The sequence below is a fragment of the Notolepis coatsorum genome (assembly GCF_963971535.1).
Source record: "Notolepis coatsorum genome assembly, chromosome: 1".
In the NCBI taxonomy this organism is placed as follows: domain Eukaryota; kingdom Metazoa; phylum Chordata; class Actinopteri; order Aulopiformes; family Paralepididae; genus Notolepis; species Notolepis coatsorum.
Window position 1 is genome coordinate 162,741,165 of NC_140165.1, and position 22,341 is coordinate 162,763,505.

Consider the following 22,341-nt stretch of genomic DNA (forward strand, 5'->3'; position numbering starts at 1 on the left):
CAGTACTGTCTATCTGTATGTCATGTATGTCATATATGTTATGATGAATTGAAAATGGGGGACCCTGATGTAAACAAGACGAAAGTCTTTCTCTGGTCTGCATCCCCTTAACAATTGTATTAATTGAGCTGTACTGTACTGTACCCATTCTGCAATCTGTTAATAAACTTTTCAATCAATCAATCAATCCCCCATGACACCGACATTTCCCCATGGGAATCAATAAAGGAATATCTTATGTTATCTTAACTCGAGATGCCTGTTTTACAAGTGAACGGTCCTCTGTACACGCTTCTACAAAAAAACAAAAACTAATTATATGGTCCTTAAATGGTCTAGATTAACATTCTAAAAAAATAATTCACGAGTACCACACTGACCCGTAATGGGATTCCATTCAGCAGAGTTCCCGGTAGAGCTCTGTGTGGGGCTGCTGCTTCCAACCCGCTGAAATGTTATGTGTTGGAGCAGTAATGATGTGTTCCCAGTCAAAATGGGAGCTCAGTCAGAGCTTTTAGTTCACAGTCTGCTCTTCAGTGTCCTGCAATGTAATCACGCTACAAGTAATGTTGTGTTCCCAAAGGTGGCATTTGTGTTTGTTTAGTAACAAGGCACGCCTCATATGCTCCCCACAACTATTTAGTGTTCCCACTGTCTCTCTCTCTCTCTCTCTCTCTCTCTCTCTCACTTTTTTGGGGGTAGAACACATCCTAGCCTACTACAAAAACCTAGGGGTCCGCAAAGACGACTTCAAACTTGAAATGGTAATGACAGCTGAGGTACTCCAACCTAACAAGGCCACTGACCATGACAATATCCCATCCAAATTCCTCAGAGACTCAGCAGCCCACCCCAGTCATCACACACATAATAAACCTCTCCATAAAACAGGGACACGTCCCCAAATACTTCAAAATTGCGAGAGTGACCCCCCCTGCACAAAAAGGCAGCAAATTAGACCCAGGCCACTACCGCCCTGTTTCTATTCTTACCTCCATCTCGAAAGTTATGGAAGAAATAGTCCACGAATTCCAATGTGGCTTCAGAACATCCCACCCCCCCCCTCCCTGTGAGCTGTGGTGTTCCACAAGGAAGCATACTAGGACCGTTACTGTTTCTAATTTATGCAAATTACATGTCGTCAGCTTGTGACTGCAACTTGTTCCTGTTCGTGGATGACTCAGCCCTGCTGGTCTCTCACAAGAACAAGTTGCAGGTTGAAAAAGCCCTCAGCTCGGAACTCCGCAGAATCTGCACCTGGCTCGCAGATAACAAACTATCATTACACCTGGGTAAAACAGAGCCCATTCTCTCTCATCAAATAACAAACTCAGCAAGACAAACGACTTCTCTGTTACAGTGGGTGACAATATTGTCACAAGGAAAGATGAAATTACATACCTGGGGTCCATCCTAGAGGCAAAGCTTTCCTGTGACAAAATGGCAAACAATGTAATAAAAAAAGTCAACCAACGAACAAGATTCGATCATTCTTGTACCGGATCTCCTCCCTGGTAAACAAGAATACCCTGAAGACTCTGGCAGGAGCACTCATTCAAGGGTACTACGACTATGCTTGCACCTCATGGTACCAAAGCACCCAAAATGCACTAAAACAAGATTACAAACATCACAAAACAAACTGGTCAGACTACTGCTTGACCTTACTCCTAAAACACACCTCACCCCAGCCCATTTTGACAACCTAGGATTGCTTAGAGTAGACGACAGAGTACAGCAACTTGCAATGGGCCTGGTCTACAAGATACATTACACCACTAAGGTATCCATGTACATGTCAAAATGTGAATCCATACCCACCTTCAAAACCGCTCTAAAAGAGCACCTACAGGAGGCTGCAATTCGAAACTGGCCCCTGTAAATGTCCGAACACCCTCCCACCCCCTCTGAATGTACATTTCCCTCCCCCTCGTATGTATATATTTACTGTTAGGATCTCTGTTTAACAGTACTGTATATTTGCATATCTTGTATGTCACAAATGTAACAGTACTGTATATCTGTATGTCATGTACATGTCATAAATGTCATGATTAGATTAGATTAGATGATTCGATTTTTATATCTGAATACCTGTAGCTATGTTGTGTATGTCATAAATGTCATTATGAACTGAAAATGGGGGACCCTGATGTAAACAAGACGAAAGTCTTTCTCTGGTCTGCATCCCATTAAAAATTATGTGTATTGAGTTGTACTGTACTCTGTTAATTAAAGTTTTCAATCAATCAATCAATCAATCAATCAATCAATCAATCAATCAATCATCAATCAATCAATCATCAATCAATCAATCAATCAATCCCTCTCTCTCTCTCTCTCTCTCTCTCTCTCTCGCCACAAACAAACTATCCAAACCAAATCGATGACATTAATAATAGTTTTGGGATTGCTTGCGATTAGGAAAAGGCATGTGGCTGCTGAGAGGAAGTGGCGAGAGCACGTCATAAGAGGATTCAGAAAAAAAATGTGGGTGGAAAAAATGGCAGCCCCTAGTGTGACCCCACATTTTGACATGGTGTACATATTAATACTACAATTATGTACATACATACTATTACCAATTAGTTCTAATTTATATATTTTATACCCAGTTTAATCACAGTGTATGTTACACTTGCACTCTGGTTGGATGCCAAACTTATTTTCGTTGTACTGTACTGTGCTGTGCTGTATGACAATACATTTTAATCTTATCTAATCTAATTAAAAAGCTTCATGCCAGTGAGATGAACCAATGAAGTGTCTTAATTAGGGATGTCCGATATTATCGGCCGATATTGGCATTCAAATGTGATATCGGAAATGATCGGTATCGGTTTAAAATCGTAATTTATTTATATTTTTTTTATATTTTTTTTAACATTTATTTAACCTGTATTTACCCAGACAAGCAAGTAAGAACAAATTCTGATTTTATTTATTGTCAAAAGTATGCATATGTTGTGTTAATTCCACAACAAGATATATGTAATGTTAATTACCTGAAATTATAAAAAAAATTGGGGGGGATAAGCCTGCATATATCGGTATCGGTTGATATCGGTATCGGAAATTAAGAGTTGGACAATATCGGTATATGGGTATCGGTAAAAAAGCCAATATCGAACATCCCTAGTCTTAATACATTTGGCACCGGAAGATCTAAAGGATGAACCAAATGGATAAATTGACACATATAACCATTATCCTTTTTAAAGGCATCTGGCTGCCAGAGTGGCTGTGGCTTGTGAAAAAAACACTGTATCAACTGATTCTAGACACACATGAACACATTTAATTTAATTTCAAACGTTTATTTCAACTCGTACTGTAAGACACTGAGGTTACCTTAATTTACAGTGACAACAAGCTTATAACAAGACAGTTTATCAGCAATGTCATACATATAGGCACAAATAAAAATAAACAATAAAAAATCATACTTTTAAATACAATAGCAAGGGAATGAAAAACCTTCAGCTTCAGAGTCAGTCGGAGGGCATTCCAGGTGATGGAAGCATCAAAGGAAAAAGCAGTTTTTCCTAGTTCAGAGCAAACTCTACATGAATAGTACTGTAGATATATCACTGCATAGATGATGTATGACACAGGAAGTGATGCTTGTTGGTTTGAAGTGTTGATTGGTTGATTCTCAGCTCCATTCAGTCCTGTGTGTGAACTCAGGACCCTTCATTTAGCAGCCTCTCTTTGTTCAGACTACCGCTCTGTCTTCTTTGTTGTTACCCCTTACAAGAGGAGTGCGTGTGTGCATGTGAGAGAGAGAGAGAGTGTGTGTGTGTGTGTATGTGTATGTGTACGTGCGTGCATATGTGCTTGTGTGTGTGAGAGAGATAGAAAGAGTTAGTTTGTGTGTGTGTATGTTTACGTGTGAATGAATGAATGAATGAATGAATGAATGAATGAATGAATGAATGAATGAATGAATGAATGAATGAACACTTTATTTAACAGATTGCAGAATGGGTACAATACAGTACAGATCAATACACACAATTGTTAAGGGGATGCAGACCAGAGAAAGATGTTTGTCTTGTTTACATCAGGGTCCCCCATTTTCAGTTCATAGAGACCATTATCATGTGTGCATCTGTATGCGCGCGCCCATATGTGTGTGTGTGTGTGTGTGTGTGTGTGTGTGTGTGTGTGTGTGTGTGTGTGTGTGTGTGTGTGTGTATGTGTGTGTGCATGTGTGAGTGCGTGTGAGCCAGAGAGGGGGCCCTCCTCCTCAAGATTCCCACAGAATCGGGGCTCGTCTTTGTGCTTCAGGGACCGGACAGCTGATCCAGGGGAGGACAGAGCGAAAGAGACAGAGTAAAAAGAACGAGAGAATGATGGAGAGAGAGAGAGAGAGAGAGAGAGGGAGAGAGAGAGAGAGTTGGGAGTGTGCCAGAATCTATTGAAAGTCTTTACACAGCGTTTGAAGTCGGAGGATGAGGATTTAGAGTGGGGCAGGATTATTCAGAGTCAATACCCTGCAACAATCCAGCCGCTGGGGTCTGGTGAAACAACACAGTCAGTCCCACCACAACAAGACGCTGGGGTCTGGTGAAACAACACAGTCAGTCCCACCACAACAAGACGCTGGGGTCTGGTGAAACAACACAGTCAGTCCCACCACAACAAGACGCTGGGGTCTGGTGAAACAACACAGTCAGTCCCACCACAACAAGACGCTGGGGTCTGGTGAAACAACACAGTCAGTCCCACCACAACAAGACGCTGGGGTCTGGTGAAACAACACAGTCAGTCCCACCACAACAAGACGCTGGGGTCTGGTGAAACAACACAGTCAGTCCCACCACAACAAGACGCTGGGGTCTGGTGAAACAACACAGTCAGTCCCACCACAACAAGACGCTGGGGTCTGGTGAAACAACACAGTCAGTCCCACCACAACAAGACGCTGGGGTCTGGTGAAACAACACAGTCAGTCCAGCCGCTGGGGTCTGGTGAAACAACACAGTCAGTCCAGCCGCTGGGGTCTGGTGAAACAACACAGTCAGTCCAGCCGCTGGGGTCTGGTGAAACAACACAGTCAGTCCCACCACAACAAGACGCTGGGGTCTGGTGAAACAACACAGTCAGTCCAACCACAACAAGACGCTGGGGTCTGGTGAAACAACACAGTCAGTCCAGCCACACCAAGACGCTGGGGTCTGGTGAAACAACACAGTCAGTCCAGCCACACCAAGACGCTGGGGTCTGGTGAAACAACACAGTCAGTCCAGCCGCTGGGGTCTGGTGAAACAACACAGTCAGTCCAGCCGCTGGGGTCTGGTGAAACAACACAGTCAGTCCAACCACAACAAGACGCTGGGGTCTGGTGAAACAACACAGTCAGTCCAGCCACACCAAGACGCTGGGGTCTGGTGAAACAACACAGTCAGTCCGACCACAACAAGACGCTCCGCTCTCATCTGGCAGCAGCCTCTGTATCAGGCAAGCCGGCCGGCGTTAGCCTGCCATCCGCCTCTCAAGTTAATTACACGTACGCACTGCCCCTGTTGTCATTCGTGACATCTCGAGGCTTGATTTGTCATACAATTTTTACCTTTTTTCTAAAACATATTCATATTGTGTTTTCACCCTAGTTTCACAATTGCTGATCTGTGGGGAAACAGCGCCCCATATACCTATCCGCCCCGGCGTTCGTTATTTATTGTAGCCTAGATATAGTCATGATATGATGTGTTAACACTTTCTGCGCCACTCACGAGTATACTCGTTATTGGTCACCAGCAGTTAACCGCCAATAACGAGTATACTGCTAGGGGGCAGTATCGCCTACCCTTTGAAACCTTATTTCACACCGTGTGTTACATTTTATATGGTCCGGGCAGAGAATTTGCACCCAGGCAAGTGAAACGTTTCATCCGAGCACCTTGATCCATATTTTGTGCCATTTCATGTCAGGGACCCGATGTACATCAATACTGGAAATCGCGATCAGACAATTGGAATATTCTTTTTGCAATACCTCCTATCAAAGGTAAGGACTATATGACATCAATCCTACTTTGATCCTACAATGATTTCACATCGATCGCAACGATCAACGTATGTTGTATTCAAAACATATGCCGTTGCTACCTTTGATTAGGAAATTATATCGTGTCCAGGCGAGCAACGCAAACGACTTTCGCAAAATGCACATAGCGCTCCATAACTCAGCTACCAGGAATTAGCCCGGATTACTCTGAAACTATACAATATTCACCACGGGATAACACGTTACTATTTCCAAATCAAAGGTATATAATAGGTATTATGTTTCATCATGAATGCATCAAAGGGGGGGGGGGGGGGTCGTTTTTTTATGCTCTGATCGTCAGCAACGGCATTATTTTTAATACTACATATCAATGTGAAATCATTGTTGGATCAAAGTAGGATTGATGTCATATATTCCTTACCTTTACTAGGAGGTATCCCAAAAAGAATATTCCAATTGTCTGATCGCGATTACCAGTATTGATGTCCCTCGGGTCCCTGACATGAACTGGCACAAAATATGCAAAAAAAGTGTGCTGAACGCATTTTCAAAGTGCTCGGATGAAGCGATTTACTTGGCTTGGTCTAAATTCTCCGCCCGGACATACGATGCAACACACCGTGTGAAATAAGGTTTAAAAGGGTAGGCGATACTGCCACCTAGCAGGATTTGGCCGGTATTGCACTCTCTGCATCTCAGAATGAGTCCCAATGATACACGAGGTCCGTGAGACTGCATAGAATAAAAAAATAGAATAAAAGAAAAAACGATGAAAACCCGAGAAATTTTTTGGTTTTTGGTGGTCAACCGCTGGCGAGATAACCCGAGAAATCTCGGGGTTGGCGCAGAAAGTGTTAAACTGTGGCACGATATTGTATGGCAAAAAAACAACACCAACAACAACAAAACTTTTTGTGACTATAGTACTTTATACCATTTGACGATAAACTGTTAAGAACAACTTGGGCACATTTAAAAGATGATCTCATCACATACCTGGACAGGAAACATGCCAGGAGGAGGCAGGGAGGCGAGATTTTTTTTCGTAGCCGCAGTTTGCGGAGACGCTCTCTGATTGGCCACTGACGTTTCTGGTCGTGTGACATGTGCGGCCAATCGTGTGACGCCTGTTTCTTTCACCGGTTAAGCTTAGGCACTCTTTCGAAGTTGGTTAAGGTTAGAGTTTGTCTTAGAACATGGCGATAGAACACCAGCCCTGATTCCAAACTCTAACCTTAACCAACTCCGAAAGAGTCGCCTAAGCTTAACCAGTGATAAACTAGGCGTTAGGTAGTTTGCATGCTGTTCGAGGCGGAAATGGGCAAAGACACAGGCGTCACGCGATTGGGCGCACATGTCACATGACCAGAAACGTCAGTGGCCAATCAGAGAGCGTCTCCGCAAACTGCGGCTACGGAAAAAAAATCACGCGGCAGGGAGGCAGCGTCTGCTTCAAAATTCCTGTTGACATTCTGGAGCTCCTGTTGTTTATTGTTTTTGAGTTCTTTACGTTCCTGTTATGTACCAGGAGCCTGATCACTCCTGTGTCACTGTGCATGCAAGCCTGATCACTCCTGTGTCACGGGGCATGCAGGTGAGGACTGCCAATTAGTTAATTAGTGCTGATTGGTTACCTGCTGGGAGCTTTAAAACCAGCCCTGGTCACACACATGCAGGGTCTGTGGTTTAGAGGAAGAGCTGTCACGTCTTCCAGTCCTTGTACTTTAGTTTGCACCAAGTAATTCCTTGATAGAGTAGCATTTTGAGTTTGAGCACGGGGTTTTGGTGTTGGTTTGCACATAGGTTGCGGGCCTTTGAGCCAGGGTCGTAACAGTTGGGCGCTCGTCCGGGATATTTACCCCTAGCAATTTGTTTGGTGTTTTTTTTTTGTGTTACACGGGGTGTCATGGTGTTATGGTTTGGGGTGGTGTTCGTTACATATTATGTAGCGTGGGGGCTTGAGCCGTTTCATCAAACAGGTGAGTATGCCTTATTTGTTTGTAATTTGATGTGACTACTTATGCTGTTAAAATATATAGTTTAGTGGGCACCACATGTAGATAGGGACATTATTTTCTGGTTGTTGGTTAGCTTCCTGTGTACCACATACTCCTGGGGCAGTCAGGGAAGGGATTAGCACCATCTACTTGTCTGGTACCATACCATGTACTGGACGGGTGGATGGTCAAATATGATCTTTGGCTGGTAGCAGGTGTGGTTGAAGATGGTTAGGTCTACAGGACATTAGCTTAAGGGTAGGTAGATTAGGGAGCCAGAAAACACAGGTAGTGTGGTAGGGCCTGATTTAGTGTTTCTTAGGGTAGACATGTGGTGGGCCGGTTGTGACTGCAGTTTAGATGTAGAAGCATAAGTAGTCATATCAGGTTAGAAGGGCCACCTGTTTGAAATTGTTTGTTGTATTTGTTTTGTTTGGTTTGAGTGTTTGGTTAGCATACCTGTTAGCACCTAACACCCTGCGTGTATGACACATCTATTTATTTCAGGGTGGTTGTTTTTTATTTTATTTTTTTTTGCAAATTAGAAAGGTGCGCTCAGTAGAGCACACATTTCCACCGCGTCCCTTTATGGTTGTTATTATTGGCATTAGCATTCTTCAGTGGTTCTTCAGTGGTTCTTCAGTGGTTCTTCATGGTTCTTCAGTGGTTCTTCGTGGTTCTTCAGTGGTTCTTTAGTGGTTTTTCAGTGGTTCTTTAGTGGTTCTTCGCGGTTCGTTAGTGGTTCTTCGTGACTGTAGAGTAAAGTGAGTAGCTTGTGGTGACTGGTACAGTAACGATGGCTTCCATCAAGGACTTTGTTGATCGCCCGTCTCATGATATGTTGGGGAAGTTTTCCAAGGAACAACTTCTAGAACTTGCTGTACACTACAGGGTAGAGCTTACTGCAAGTGAAAAACGTTTGAAGCCGACTGCCTTGAGTGCTTTAAGGATGTTGCTCATTAGAGGGCAGGTGCTTGAGGAGAGGGTGGAGGAGCTTCCTTTGTCTGACGCGTCTCCGCTATTACCTGGTGCAGAGGCTGAGTGCAGGATTAGAGAGTTGGAGTTTAAGGAAAGACAGCTGCTACAGGAGCGTGAGGAGAGGAGAGAGGAGCGTGAGCTTAAGGAGAGGAGAGAGGAGCGTGAGCATGAGCGTGAGCTTAAGGAGAGAGAGCGGAGAGAGGAGCGTGAGCTTAAAGAGAGGAGAGAGGAGCGTGAGCAGGAGCGGGAGCTTAAGGAGAAACAAATGCTGCTGGAGCACGAGCGTGCGCAGAAGGAGCTTGAATTTAAGCATGCTGCCTTGCAGGCGGGTGCTCTGCATTCAGAGTCACATTCCGGTTTTGATGTAGGCAGGAATATTAGGATGGTGCCTCCATTTTTTGAGAAAGACGTGGAAAGATATTTTCCCCTTTTCGAACGGGTGGCAACCACATTGAAGTGGCCTGATACCGCCTGGACACTGCTGCTGCAATGTGTTTTAGTTGGTAGGGCACAAGAAGCCTATACTGCTCTGTCCCTTGAACAAAGCGCTGATTATGAGCTTGTTAAAGCTTCCATATTGAGGGCTTATGAGTTGGTCCCCGAGGCCTATCGTCAGCGTTTTAGAGGTTATCGCAGGTCGGAGGGACAGTCTTATGTTGAATTTGGAAGGGAGAAGGAGAACCTGTTTGACAGGTGGTGCACTTCTCAGAAGGCAGAGTCAAGAGAGCAGCTTAGGCAGTTGATTCTCCTAGAGGAATTTAAAAGATGTGTTCCTGATACCGTTTCCACACATCTAAATGAGCGTAAGGTATCGAAGATAGGCGACGCTGCTGTCTTCGCTGATGAGTTCGTGTTGACACACAAGTCCGTGTTTTTGGAGGACTACCGCGTTGAGTCCGGGGATAGGCGTCCTGTTCAGGGGGGCCGTTTCCCAAAACCTGTGTCTGCTGGTCAGTTAACTTCACCTCCTAGGCGGGGTGGTTCTGCTGGTGCATTCCCAGAAGGGATTATCTGTTTCTACTGTAAAGAACCTGGTCATATCGTTGCTGGGTGCCCGGTGCTTGAGCAGAAAAATGTCAGAACCGTGGCTCTGGTAGAAACCATATGCAGAACGCCTATGCCAACGTTAGATGGTGATGGGGGAAGTATCAAACGTGTGGACAAAGAGCTTGAGGGTTCCTCAAGATTTATGATGGATGGATTTGTTTCCCTGACTAATGCACTAGAGTCCAAACAGGCTATAACAATTTGGATTCCGGTGTCGTTGTTCGGGGCTTTGGGGGTGGATTTGTGGATGCACCTTTGCATGAGGTCACGCTCAATTCTCCCTTAGTATCAGGCAATGTTGTTGTGGGGGTATGTTCTCACATTACCATAAAGGGGGTGTCCTTCATTCTAGGGAATGATTTGGCTGGTGACAAAGTGTTGGCTACTCCGGTTGTAACTCCCATTCCTGTGGTTTCTGAGGTCCCTAATGAGCTGGCACAGAAACATCCAGGAGTGTTCCCTGTGTGTGCTGTGGCACGGGAAATGTCAAAGGACAAAAGTGATGTTGCTGATACTTCGACTTGGGACATTACACTTAGTGACACATTCTTTGTTGGATTAAAATGTGTACCTGTTGAGAATTTTGGAAAGCACACTGTGGATGTACCTCTGCATAATGATTCTCTTGATTGTGCCTTTGTGTTAGGCCCGGTGGTGAAACCAGAGTTGACATGCGTGCCGGAGAAGCATGTGGCAGGAGATGGTCCCAGTATGTCAGTTGATGATTCTGACATTGATCCACATGTCCACACTGATTCTCTGCCATGCACTAGGTGTGATGGTCAACCTAGTTACCTGTGTCCTGTGGAGCAGGAGCCGCCTTCGCGACCTGGTCTGTTGAGTGGCAGCCATTTTGATTTTGATCAGGACAATGTTCTTTTGGGTGACGCCATTTTAGATGGTGTTCCAGACGTTTTTGTGACTGACGTACTGCCATGTTCCAGGGACGGTGGGGCTGTACCTGAGGCGGTACATCCTACTCTGGATGTTCACGGTTTGCAGTATCCTGAACTGCCAGTGCCAGGTGGGATGGATATGGGTGCGGTGGTGGTATCAGTGATCTATGGTTTTTGTTTTGCTGTGTTCTGTTCTGTTGAGCGCAGTGAGATTAGTTCTCAGATTGATTTTGGTTTGCAGTCTATTTTTGACAGGTCGGTATCGGTGGAGGGGCCTGTTGAAGGGGAGCATACAACACGGTTGGTGGTCGTGTTCGACAGGGGCCGACCCGCTATCGCTGTTGTGGTAGTGGCCCTGACAACTAATGGGTCACAGTTGTTTTTTTTGTTTTTGTTTATGGGTTGTTGTGTGGTGGTTGCCTCTGGGGCAACCAGTTTGGTGGGGGAGGTGTTATGTACCAGGAGCCTGATCACTCCTGTGTCACTGTGCATGCAGGCCTGATCACTCCTGTGTCACGGGGCATGCAGGTGAGGGCTGCCAATTAGTTAATTAGTGCTGATTGGTTACCTGCTGGGAGCTTTAAAACCAGCCCTGGTCACACACATGCAGGGTCTGTGGTTTAGAGGAAGAGCTGTCACGTCTTCCAGTCCTTGTACTTTAGTTTGCACCAAGTAATTCCTTGATAGAGTAGCATTTTGAGTTTGAGCACGGGGTTTTGGTGTTGGTTTGCACATAGGTTGCGGGCCTTTGAGCCAGGGTCGTAACAGTTCCTTATCTAGCTGAGAAACTGTGTGTGTGTATCTGTGTGTGTGTATCTGTGTGTGTGTATCTGTGTGTGTGTATCTGTGTGTGTGTATCTGTGTGTGTGTATCTGTGTGTGTGTATCTGTGTGTGTGTATCTGTGTGTGTGTATCCGTGTGTGTGTTTACATAGAAATGCTTCCAGAGCTTCAGTTTACACACTAGTGTCAACACTGGACCGTTCCTCTGCTCTGAGGCTGTGGCCGAACAGGCAAGCACATGCACACACCCACACCCACACACACACACACACACACACACACACACACACACACACACACACACACACACACACACACACACACACACACACACACACACACACACACAGCACACACAGCACACACAGCACACACACACACAGCACACAACACAGCACAGCAGGCAGCAATGAGCTCTAAAAATACACACACTTGTCAGCACTTCACATTGTTTGTCTCTGGAGTTGCCCGTTTGAAATGGAGATTTATTGCCTCTGGCTTTTGTCTGCAGGCCAGACCTCTAGATTGGATTATACGGCACGCAGTTAAATAGGAGCTGTACCTTGATGGCAATTTTATATGTTTTTCCTCTTCACACAATGTTTATCTGCACGGAGAGTAACAGTGTAATCGTCCCACCATACTGTTTGCTCTGCAGGAGGAGGAGCGAGGGGGGGGGGGGGGGGGGGGGGTCACCATTCGGCTATCAAGAGTGTTATGATAGAGAGTGATATATATATATATATATATTCAGCCATGAACCAAAGCTCATGCTGCTCTCCGGACAAATCACAATCGCTTTGATTGGTGCTTCGCCTTGATTGATAACAGCGGTACAGTGGCCATAAATCCCAGACTGATTGCAGGTCATAATAGCACACAGCTGTAAATGGAATACATAAATAAAGGTTATTATAAATTAACTCAATGTGAGAGCGCGGCAGAACGTTTGATTTGCATTTTTTTTGCAACCGTCGCCAACGGGAAGCGAGGGACACAGACGAGCGGTTTCTCGTGAAAAAGTCCCTCCGCGCGTTTACCGTTGTTGTGGATATCGAAGCGGGCGGGCATAGGGTCCGTACTCTCGCTACGCGCTTCTCTCTTGTTTCACTGTAGCTGTTTGGAGAATAGGAATAGGAATCACTTCTTCTGTCAGTCCGAAGGAAGGAAGTATTTCCTAAGTATGGAAGGAGTCGTCGGGGATTACCGCGCGGTCGTCTAGGCGATGAAAAATCCTACATACCCCGACACACACACACCACCACCACCACACCAAGCTCTCTGTGTATGTGTCCAGGCCTTCCCTCCCTCACCCCCCCCCCCCCCTCCTCCTCTGGAAAGGGCTGCCCAGCAGATATAATGACATAATTGTACTGCTATATCATTAGCATCCGGCCAGAGGGCCAGCAGGATGCTGTTGGGCAGCTACAGCGGCTGTCTGTTTCTCAACGGTTCGTTCACTGCTGACATCGAGACAAACGAAAGCTTTTAATCCTCCTGTGATTTGTCCTGAAGAAATACACGTTTAATAACCCCTCAGTCAAACTTAACTCCACTGCCATGTCTTAGATAGATTAGATTGGATTCAAATGTTTTGTCATTATACAGCACAAGTGCAGTACAACAAAATAAGTTTGTAGTGAACAACTTTTGTTGTGTCTTCACACTAGAACTGGAGTCGAAAATAAACTTGGACCTCTCGTATCTCCTCTTGGCTGTTGTTTAAGAACACTGTTAAGACTGTCGCCTAGTGCCTTTGAGCTGTAGCTAGTTGATCATATTAACTAGTCAAGGCTATCGGAGATAGAATATGTTTAACACAGATCTATATGACATGATAATATTTTCCTATCACAAGATGTATGTACAGAGTTGTAGAGTGATACAGGTGACACTATGTTAGTAAGTCATACTGGTCCCAGATCGGCCCCCAAATCTGGCTACTAATTAATTTAATTGAAAATGTTTATTGCTGCTAATAATTGCACTCTGACTCTTAATAGCTTGACCTTTATTATTTGTATCTACCTCATGTAAAGTTGAATGGCCTTGGCGTACGACACATGCTCTATAGATAAACTTGCCTCGCCTTAGAGATTAAACATGTTCATCGATAACACAAGCAGCTGCTCTTTTGCACAAACGTGAACTTGTAGGAACACGATTACACATCTGACCGCTGTTGTCATCCCCTTTTGACCCAGTGTGCCTTATATCATCAATTTTCAATTAATGTAATTATCCAATAGACCTGTCTCAAAACCCTGCCCCTTTTCTTGATCCTCCAATCACAACTGTCGCTTACCTCGGACAAACCAAGTTTGTCCGAGGTAAGCGACAGTTGTGATTGGAGGATCAAGAAAAGGGGCAGGGTTTTGAGACAGGTCCATTCAGCAGAGTAATCACCGGCGTGCTGCGTTCATCGGCCCTTCTCTTTTCAAACCCCTGGCAGTCAGTCAGTGGGTCCTCTTGACTCCCTCCACCAGCGGCTGGCATGTAAACGCTCCCAGAGGGGTCCAATAGGAAACCCTCAGCTGGCTCACACAGAGCCACCTTTGAAATCCAATGAAAGGTATATTATGGACCATTATTATTTCACTCTATTTCACTACCTTTTAAAACTGTGGCAGTTCTGTGTGTGTGTGTGTGTGTGTGCGTGCGTGCGTGTGTGTGTGTGTGTGTGCGTGTGTGCGTGTGTGTGTGCGTGCGTGCGTGTGTGTGCGTGCGTGCGTGTGTGTGCGTGTGTGTGTGTGTGTGTGTGCGTGCGTGCGCGCGTGTGTGTGTGTGTGTGTGTGTGTGTGTGTGTGTGTGCGCACGCGTGCGTGCGTGCGTGTGTGTGTTTGTGTTTCTCCAAAATCCTCTACAAGTCAAACAACGTGTTCCGGACCTGAGTTGTGTTTTTATATTCAATCTTTATTTCAAACCCAAGAGTTTATTGAGGGCAAGCCCTTGTTTACAATGAGGCTGAGGGTACATACATAATAAATACATAAAGAAGGTATGGGCATGGTAATAGTAGAATACATAAATACAGGTAATACATAATACATCCATAAAGAAGGAATGGTCATGATAATAGTACAATACATAAATTCAGGCAATACATAATAAATACATAAAGAAGGTATGGGCATGGTAAAAGTAGAAGACATAAATACATGGGCATGGTAATAGTAGAGGACATAAATACATGGGCATGGTAATAGTAGAAGACATAAATACATGGGCATGGTAATAGTAGAAGACATAAATACATGGGCATGGTAATAGTAGAGGACATAAATACATGGGCATGGTAAAAGTAGAAGACATAAATACATGGGCATGGTAATAGTAGAAGACATAAATACATGGGCATGGTAATAGTAGAGGACATAAATACATGGGCATGGTAATAGTAGAAGACATAAATACATGGGCATGGTAATAGTAGAAGACATAAATACATGGGCATGGTAATAGTAGAGGACATAAATACATGGGCATGGTAATAGTAGAGGACATAAATACATGGGCATGGTAATAGTAGAAGACATAAATACATGGGCATGGTAATAGTAGAGGACATAAATACATGGGCATGGTAATAGTAGAAGACATAAATACATGGGCATGGTAATAGTAGAAGACATAAATACATGGGCATGGTAATAGTAGAGGACATAAATACATGGGCATGGTAATAGTAGAGGACATAAATACATGGGCATGGTAATAGTAGAAGACATAAATACATGGGCATGGTAATAGTAGAAGACATAAATACATGGGCATGGTAATAGTAGAGGACATAAATACATGGGCATGGTAATAGTAGAGGACATAAATACATGGGCATGGTAATAGTAGAAGACATAAATACATGGGCATGGTAATAGTAGAAGACATAAATACATGGGCATGGTAATAGTAGAAGACATAAATACATGGGCATGGTAATAGTAGAGGATATAAATACATGGGCATGGTAATAGTAGAAGACATAAATACATGGGCATGGTAATAGTAGAGGATATAAATACATGGGCATGGTAATAGTAGAGGATATAAATACATGGGCATGGTAATAGTAGAAGACATAAATACATGGGCATCGTAATAGTAGAAGACATAAATACAATTATTGTACAGTAGAAAAGTTAAAATAGGCAGTGTAAACAATATGCCTTATCAGTTATACACTTATTTACAGGGGTCACACATCAGAGACAAAGGCATGGATTGACACTCTATATATAACACAGACTGGATTTCATGTAAAAAAAAAAATGTTGACCTACTTTTTCTGTGATTTTTCTCCCATCCCAATTTCCTCTCGTGCCAATTCTCCCTCCCCTGTCCTGATCGTTGCTCGCATGTGCCACCCACTGGCCGGTCGTAGGGAGGATAGAAGCCCATCACATGTCCCCTCCGATACATGTGGAGGCAGCCAGTCACTTCTTTTCACCTGCCAGCGCGGACACTCATTGGCGAGGTGTAACGTGTGGGAGGCTCAAACTGCCCCCGCCATTTCTTTGCTGTGCAGGCGCCCTGACCGACCTGTAGGAGTCGCTGTTTACAACGACCAGACTACCACCCATCGACTCCCCTCCCGCTGACTCTGCCAATTGAGTCAGTATGACGGCCGGCCCAAGCCGGAGGCAATGCTGACAGACGGATTCGAGACCGGTGTCTCTTGCGTTGGTGACGAGCGCAATGTCCGCTGCGCCACCCAGCCACCCGATTTCATGTAACTTAAAGGAAAACTCCAACATTTTGGGAAATTAGCTTATTTGGCATCTACCCTGGAGTTAGACAAGAAGATACATACCTTTTTCTTCTCTGTGCATGCAGTAGGAGTAGGAAGACACGCACCGTTAGCCTAGCTTAGCGTCAGTCACTGGAAGTAGGTTCCTCCATTAGCCTAGTTCCCAACGTCTTCCTATTCCTACTGCATGCACAGAGAAGAAAAAGGTATGTATCTTCTTGTCTAACTACAGGGTAGATGGCAAATAAGCTAATCTCCCAAAATGTTGGAGTTTTCCTTTAAAATGTTACTTTGTTTAAAGCTTGTATGGCTGTGGGAACAAAGCTCTTGCTAAAATAAGTATTTGTGTGCATTTGATCACCTGCCCTCTCATAATATAACCATATCTTATTATTGAACATGTTTGACAGCTACTCTATCCTGTGGGAATCCTCTGTGGACAATTTTTGGGGGAAACATCCTTTATAGATTTTATTTGGTTTTAATCTAATCTAATCTAATCAAATGCCAACCTTTGATTTTATTTTCAGATTAAACCTATAGATAATCCTTCCATTATGATTGAATCGCATTGTGCCAGTACTCGCTTCTTGGTGTCTGTGACATTATTGACACTGGTATAGGTGACACTGGACATTATTATCCTGGTATGGGTACACCTCTAATGCACACAAACTCCTCTTTCCTACGAGGAGCTCTTGTGCCCCACTTTATGGCCCTGTTCTCCTGGTTCTGAAGGCTCTGTTCTCCTGGTTCTGAAGGCTCTGTTCTCCTGGTTCTGAAGGCTCTGTTCTCCTGGTTCTGAAGGAGCACTAAAGGCTCTGTTCTCCTGGTTCTGAAGGAGCACTAAAGGCTCTGTTCTCCTGGTGCTGAAGGAGCACTAAAGGTTCTTCTCCTGGTTCTGAAGGAGCACTAAAGGCTCTTCTCCTGGTTCTGAAGGAGCACTAAAGGCTCTTCTCCTGGTTCTGAAGGAGCACTAAAGGCTCTGTTCTCCTGGTTCTGAAGGAGCACTAAAGGCTCTGTTCTCCTGGTTCTGAAGGAGCACTAAAGGCTCTTCTCCTGGTTCTGAAGGAGCACTAAAGGTTCTGTTCTCCTGGTTCTGAAGGAGCACTAAAGGCTCTGTTCTCCTGGTGCTGAAGGAGCACTAAAGGCTCTTCTCCTGGTTCTGAAGGAGCACTAAAGGCTCTGTTCTCCTGGTTCTGAAGGAGCCTTAAAGGCTCTGTTCTCCTGGTGCTGAAGGAGCACTAAAGGCTCTTCTCCTGGTTCTGAAGGAGCACTAAAGGCTCTTCTCCTGGTTCTGAAGGAGCACTAAAGGCTCTTCTCCTGGTTCTGAAGGAGCACTAAAGGCTCTTCTCCTGGTTCTGAAGGAGCACTAAAGGCTCTGTTCTCCTGGTTCTGAAGGAGCACTAAAGGCTCTTCTCCTGGTTCTGAAGGAGCACTAAAGGCTCTGTTCTCCTGGTTCTGAAGGAGCACTAAAGGCTCTGTTCTCCTGGTTCTGAAGGAGCACTAAAGGCTCTGTTCTCCTGGTGCTGAAGGAGCACTAAAGGCTCTGTTCTCCTGGTTCTGAAGGAGCACTAAAGGCTCTTCTCCTGGTTCTGAAGGAGCACTAAAGGCTCTGTTCTCCTGGTTCTGAAGGAGCACTAAAGGCTCTTCTCCTGGTTCTGAAGGAGCACTAAAGGCTCTGTTCTCCTGGTTCTGAAGGAGCACTAAAGGCTCTGTTCTCCTGGTTCTGAAGGAGCATTAAAGGCTCTGTTCTCCTGGTGCTGAAGGAGCCTTAAAGGTTCTGTTTTCCTGGTGCTGAAAGAGCACTAAAGGTTCTGTTCTACTGGTGCTGAAGGAGCCTTAAAGGTTCTGTTCTCCTGGTTCTGAAGGAGCACTAAAGGCTCTGTTCTCCTGGTTCTGAAGGAGCCTTAAAGGTTCTGTTCTCCTGGTTCTGAAGGAGCACTAAAGGCTCTGTTCTCCTGGTGCTGAAGGAGCCTTAAAGGTTCTGTTCTCCTGGTTCTGAAGGAGCACTAAAGGTTCTGTTCTACTGGTTCTGAAGGAGCCTTAAAGGCTCTTCTCCTGGTTCTGAAGGAGCACTAAAGGCTCTGTTCTCCTGGTTCTGAAGGAGCACTAAAGGCTCTGTTCTCCTGGTTCTGAAGGAGCACTAAAGGCTCTGTTCTCCTGGTTCTGAAGGAGCACTAAAGGCTCTGTTCTCCTGGTTCTGAAGGAGCATTAAAGGCTGTTGTGGAATATTTCAAATGAGCCAAACAGTGAAGCTGTAGGAATTCAGATGGATCAATTTGTATATATGAAAATATAGAACATAGTTCACATAGCTCAGTTTACAATCAGACACACGAACATCTGACCAGAAAGTGAAAAAGAGCTCTGGTCAGAACTTACCATAAATACATAATCGACATGACGTACATAAGATACCAGATATGACAAGAAAGGTAAACAAAAAATATGCCCTAGTGAGAAAATGAAAACAAAGATGGGCTCCGGGGACTTTGTTGTGTCTTCACATTAGGCCTAACAAAAATAATAGTTGGTTTCAGGTTGGTTGTCAGTTTGGCCATGGGTAGGTAGGGATTTTTTTTTTTTTTTTTTTTTTTTTTATTCTTTCCCACGGCGACTATGGATAGGGAATTTCTTTATTTAATTAACCCTTTCACTGCCACACGACAGAAGGTTAGCCCTTTACTATCACACAACCGACGGCGATGCTCCATCATTAGCATCATTAGCTCCGCGGATGCGGAGCTAATGATGCTAATGATGGAGCATCGCCGTCGGTTGTGTGATAGTAAAGGGCTAACCTTCTGTATTGTCACAGTGAAAGGGTTAACCGGCTGTCGTGTGGCAGTGAAAGGGTTAAAATGTTCACAACAACATGGATGCATGTACTCTGCCAGCATGTTTAATATCCATAATACTAAATGTTTGACTAAGATTTCTATGAAACTTTATTCTAAAAAAAAAAAAAAAAAAAAAAAAAAAAACGGATTTTTTTTTTTTAATATATAATTTTTTTTTAAAACTCATAAAATATATTGGGTCGCACCTAAATCGGCAGGGTCGGTCGGCAACCTGAAACCAACCATTATTTTGTTAGGCCTAAGAACACTGTTAAGACTGTCGCCTAGTGTTTCTGAGCTGTAGCTAGTTGATCATATTAACTAGTCAAGGCTAACAGAGATAGAATATGTATTTTAACACAGATCTATAGACATAGGCATTAAATGTTCTGTTCTCCTGGTTCTGAAGGAGCATTAACGGTTCTGTTCTCCTGGTGCTGAAGGCGCCTTAAAGATTCTGTTCTCCTGGTGCTGAAGGCGCCTTAAAGATTCTATTCTCCTGGTGCTGAAGGCGCCTTAAAGATTCTGTTCTCCTGGTGCTGAAGGAGCCTTAAAGATTCTGTTCTCCTGGTGCTGAAGGAGGACTAAAAGTTCTGTTCTCTCTGCTCCCTCTGAGCCCTTTGAAGTGGTGGAGAGCTGCTACAGATCCTCAAATATTGACTCTTACGCCTCAGGAAGAGAGAGGGGTGTGAGAGAGAGAGAGATAGAGAGAGAGAGATACACACACACACACAGCAGCAGCAATAGAGACAGGCAGTCAGACAGACAGACAGACAGAGAGAGACACACACAGACAGATACACAGACAGACAGACAGACCTTTGCTGTGGTTGATAACTGAGATCAGGCCCAGTGTGCTTCAGGCCATGTCCAGACGAAACCGATTTCGGTCGTATCAGTCAAAGTATTTGATCGTATGCACCTTTCATCCACACGGAACTGCTGTGCTTACACTTATTACACTGATGCAATACACGATACTAACTAGAGATTAGCGTCACATAGCTGGCCTTTTTCTGAAAACCCAAGCACATATTGTTCCATAGCATACGCCTTCAAAACAGAGTCCATTCTCTTCGGTTCAAATAACAAACTCAGCAAGACCGACGGCTTCTCAGTTACAGTGGGTGACAATATTGTCACAGGGAAAGATGAAATTACCTACCTGGGTTCCATCCTAGAGGCTAATCTCTCCTGTGACAAAATGGCATCCAATGTAATAAAAAAAGTCAACCAACGAACTCGATTCTTGTACCGGATCTCCTCTCTGGTAAACAAGAACACCCTGAAGACTCTGGCAGGAGCACTCATTCAAGGGTACTACGACTATGCTTGCACCTCATGGTACCAAAGCACCTCAAAGGCGCTAAAAACAAAATTACAAACATCTCAAAACAAACTGGTCAGACTACTGCTTGACCTTACTCCTAGAACCCACCTCACCCCTGCCCACTTTGACAACCTAGGATGGCTTAGAGTAGACGACAGAGTACAACAACTTGCAATGGGCCTGGTCTACAAGATACACTACACGACCAAGGTACCCATGTACATGTCAAAATACTTCCCAAAGGTCAGTGAATACCACGATCACAACACCAGAGGGAGCTCCACAAATCATGTTAAACCCAGATTCGGCTCAAATAAGGGACTAAACACGTTTCGCAATTATGCCACATCAATGTGGAACGCCCTACCCAAAGCTGTAAAGGAATGTGGATCACTACCCACTTTCAAAACCTCTCTCAAGGGACACCTACGGGAGACTGCAATTCAACACTGGCCCCTGTAAATATCCTAACCCAACCCCCTCCAATGAATGTACAGTCATTTACCTAGTATGGTTTTGTCAATAGTTCAATGTACAATTGTGTTTGTTTGTACAGTGTCTCCTCCCCCCCCCCCTCAATGTACAGTGTTACTTGTTTATACAGTGTGCCCCCCGCCCCCCCCCCCCCCCAACCACCTCCAATGTAAATTACCCAGTATGGTTGTCAATATCCCAATGTACCCAACCCCCCCCACCCAACCTCCTCCAATGTACAGTTTCTACGTCAAATGTATATACTCCCTTTTCTTGACTCCTTCTGTATCACAAACAGTACTGTATTTGCAAATCTGGTATGTCATAAATGTATAGATGTAGCAGTACTGACTATCTGTATGTCATGTATGTCATATATGTCTATATGAATTGAAAATGGGGGACCCTGATGGAAACAAGACAAACGTCTTTCTCAGGTCTGCATCCCCTTAACAATTGTATGTATTGAGCCGTACTGTATTGTACCCATTCTGCAATCTGTTAAATAAAGTTTTCATTCATTCATTCATTCATTCAGTTGATCATGACAAATCCTCTCTTACCTTGACGATTAAAAAGCCTCCATAATTTAGTAAATAAAGCTGTAGCCACTAGCCAGCCAGCTAGCATTGATGCTATTCAAAATGCTATCCACATTAGCTAAATAGCTAACCAACTAAATACAGACAACGTTTGCTAGTCGAAATGACTGGACACACACAGGGACAAGTTAAACATCAATCATAAATGTATTCCAACAGGTAGTTTGAGCCGCAGTCTCTCTCTCCACTCCCGAAGTACGTTGCGCCGTGTGTCTCTGGAAAAGTAGGTCATCTCAAAAGCACAAAACCGGACTTGTGTAGCCTTTTTACAACACATCCGCGTTTCCGGCGCTCTGATTGGCCAGGTCATGTGACATGTGCGCCCAATAGCGTGTTTGCCCATTTCCGCGTCGAACAGCCTGCAAACTACCTGGCGTTCTATCGTCATGCTCTAAGACAAACTCTAACCTTAACCAACTTCGAAAAGAGTGCCTAAGCTTAACCGGCGAAAGAACTTGCCGTCACACTCTAAGACAAACTCTAACCTTAACCAACTTCGAAGAGTGCCTAAGCTTAACCAGTGTAGAAACTTGCCGTCCACGATTGGCGCTCATGTCACATGAGCTGGCCAATCAGAGCGCAAAACGGGAACCCGGAAACGCGGATGCGTTGTAAAAAGGCTTCAAGCA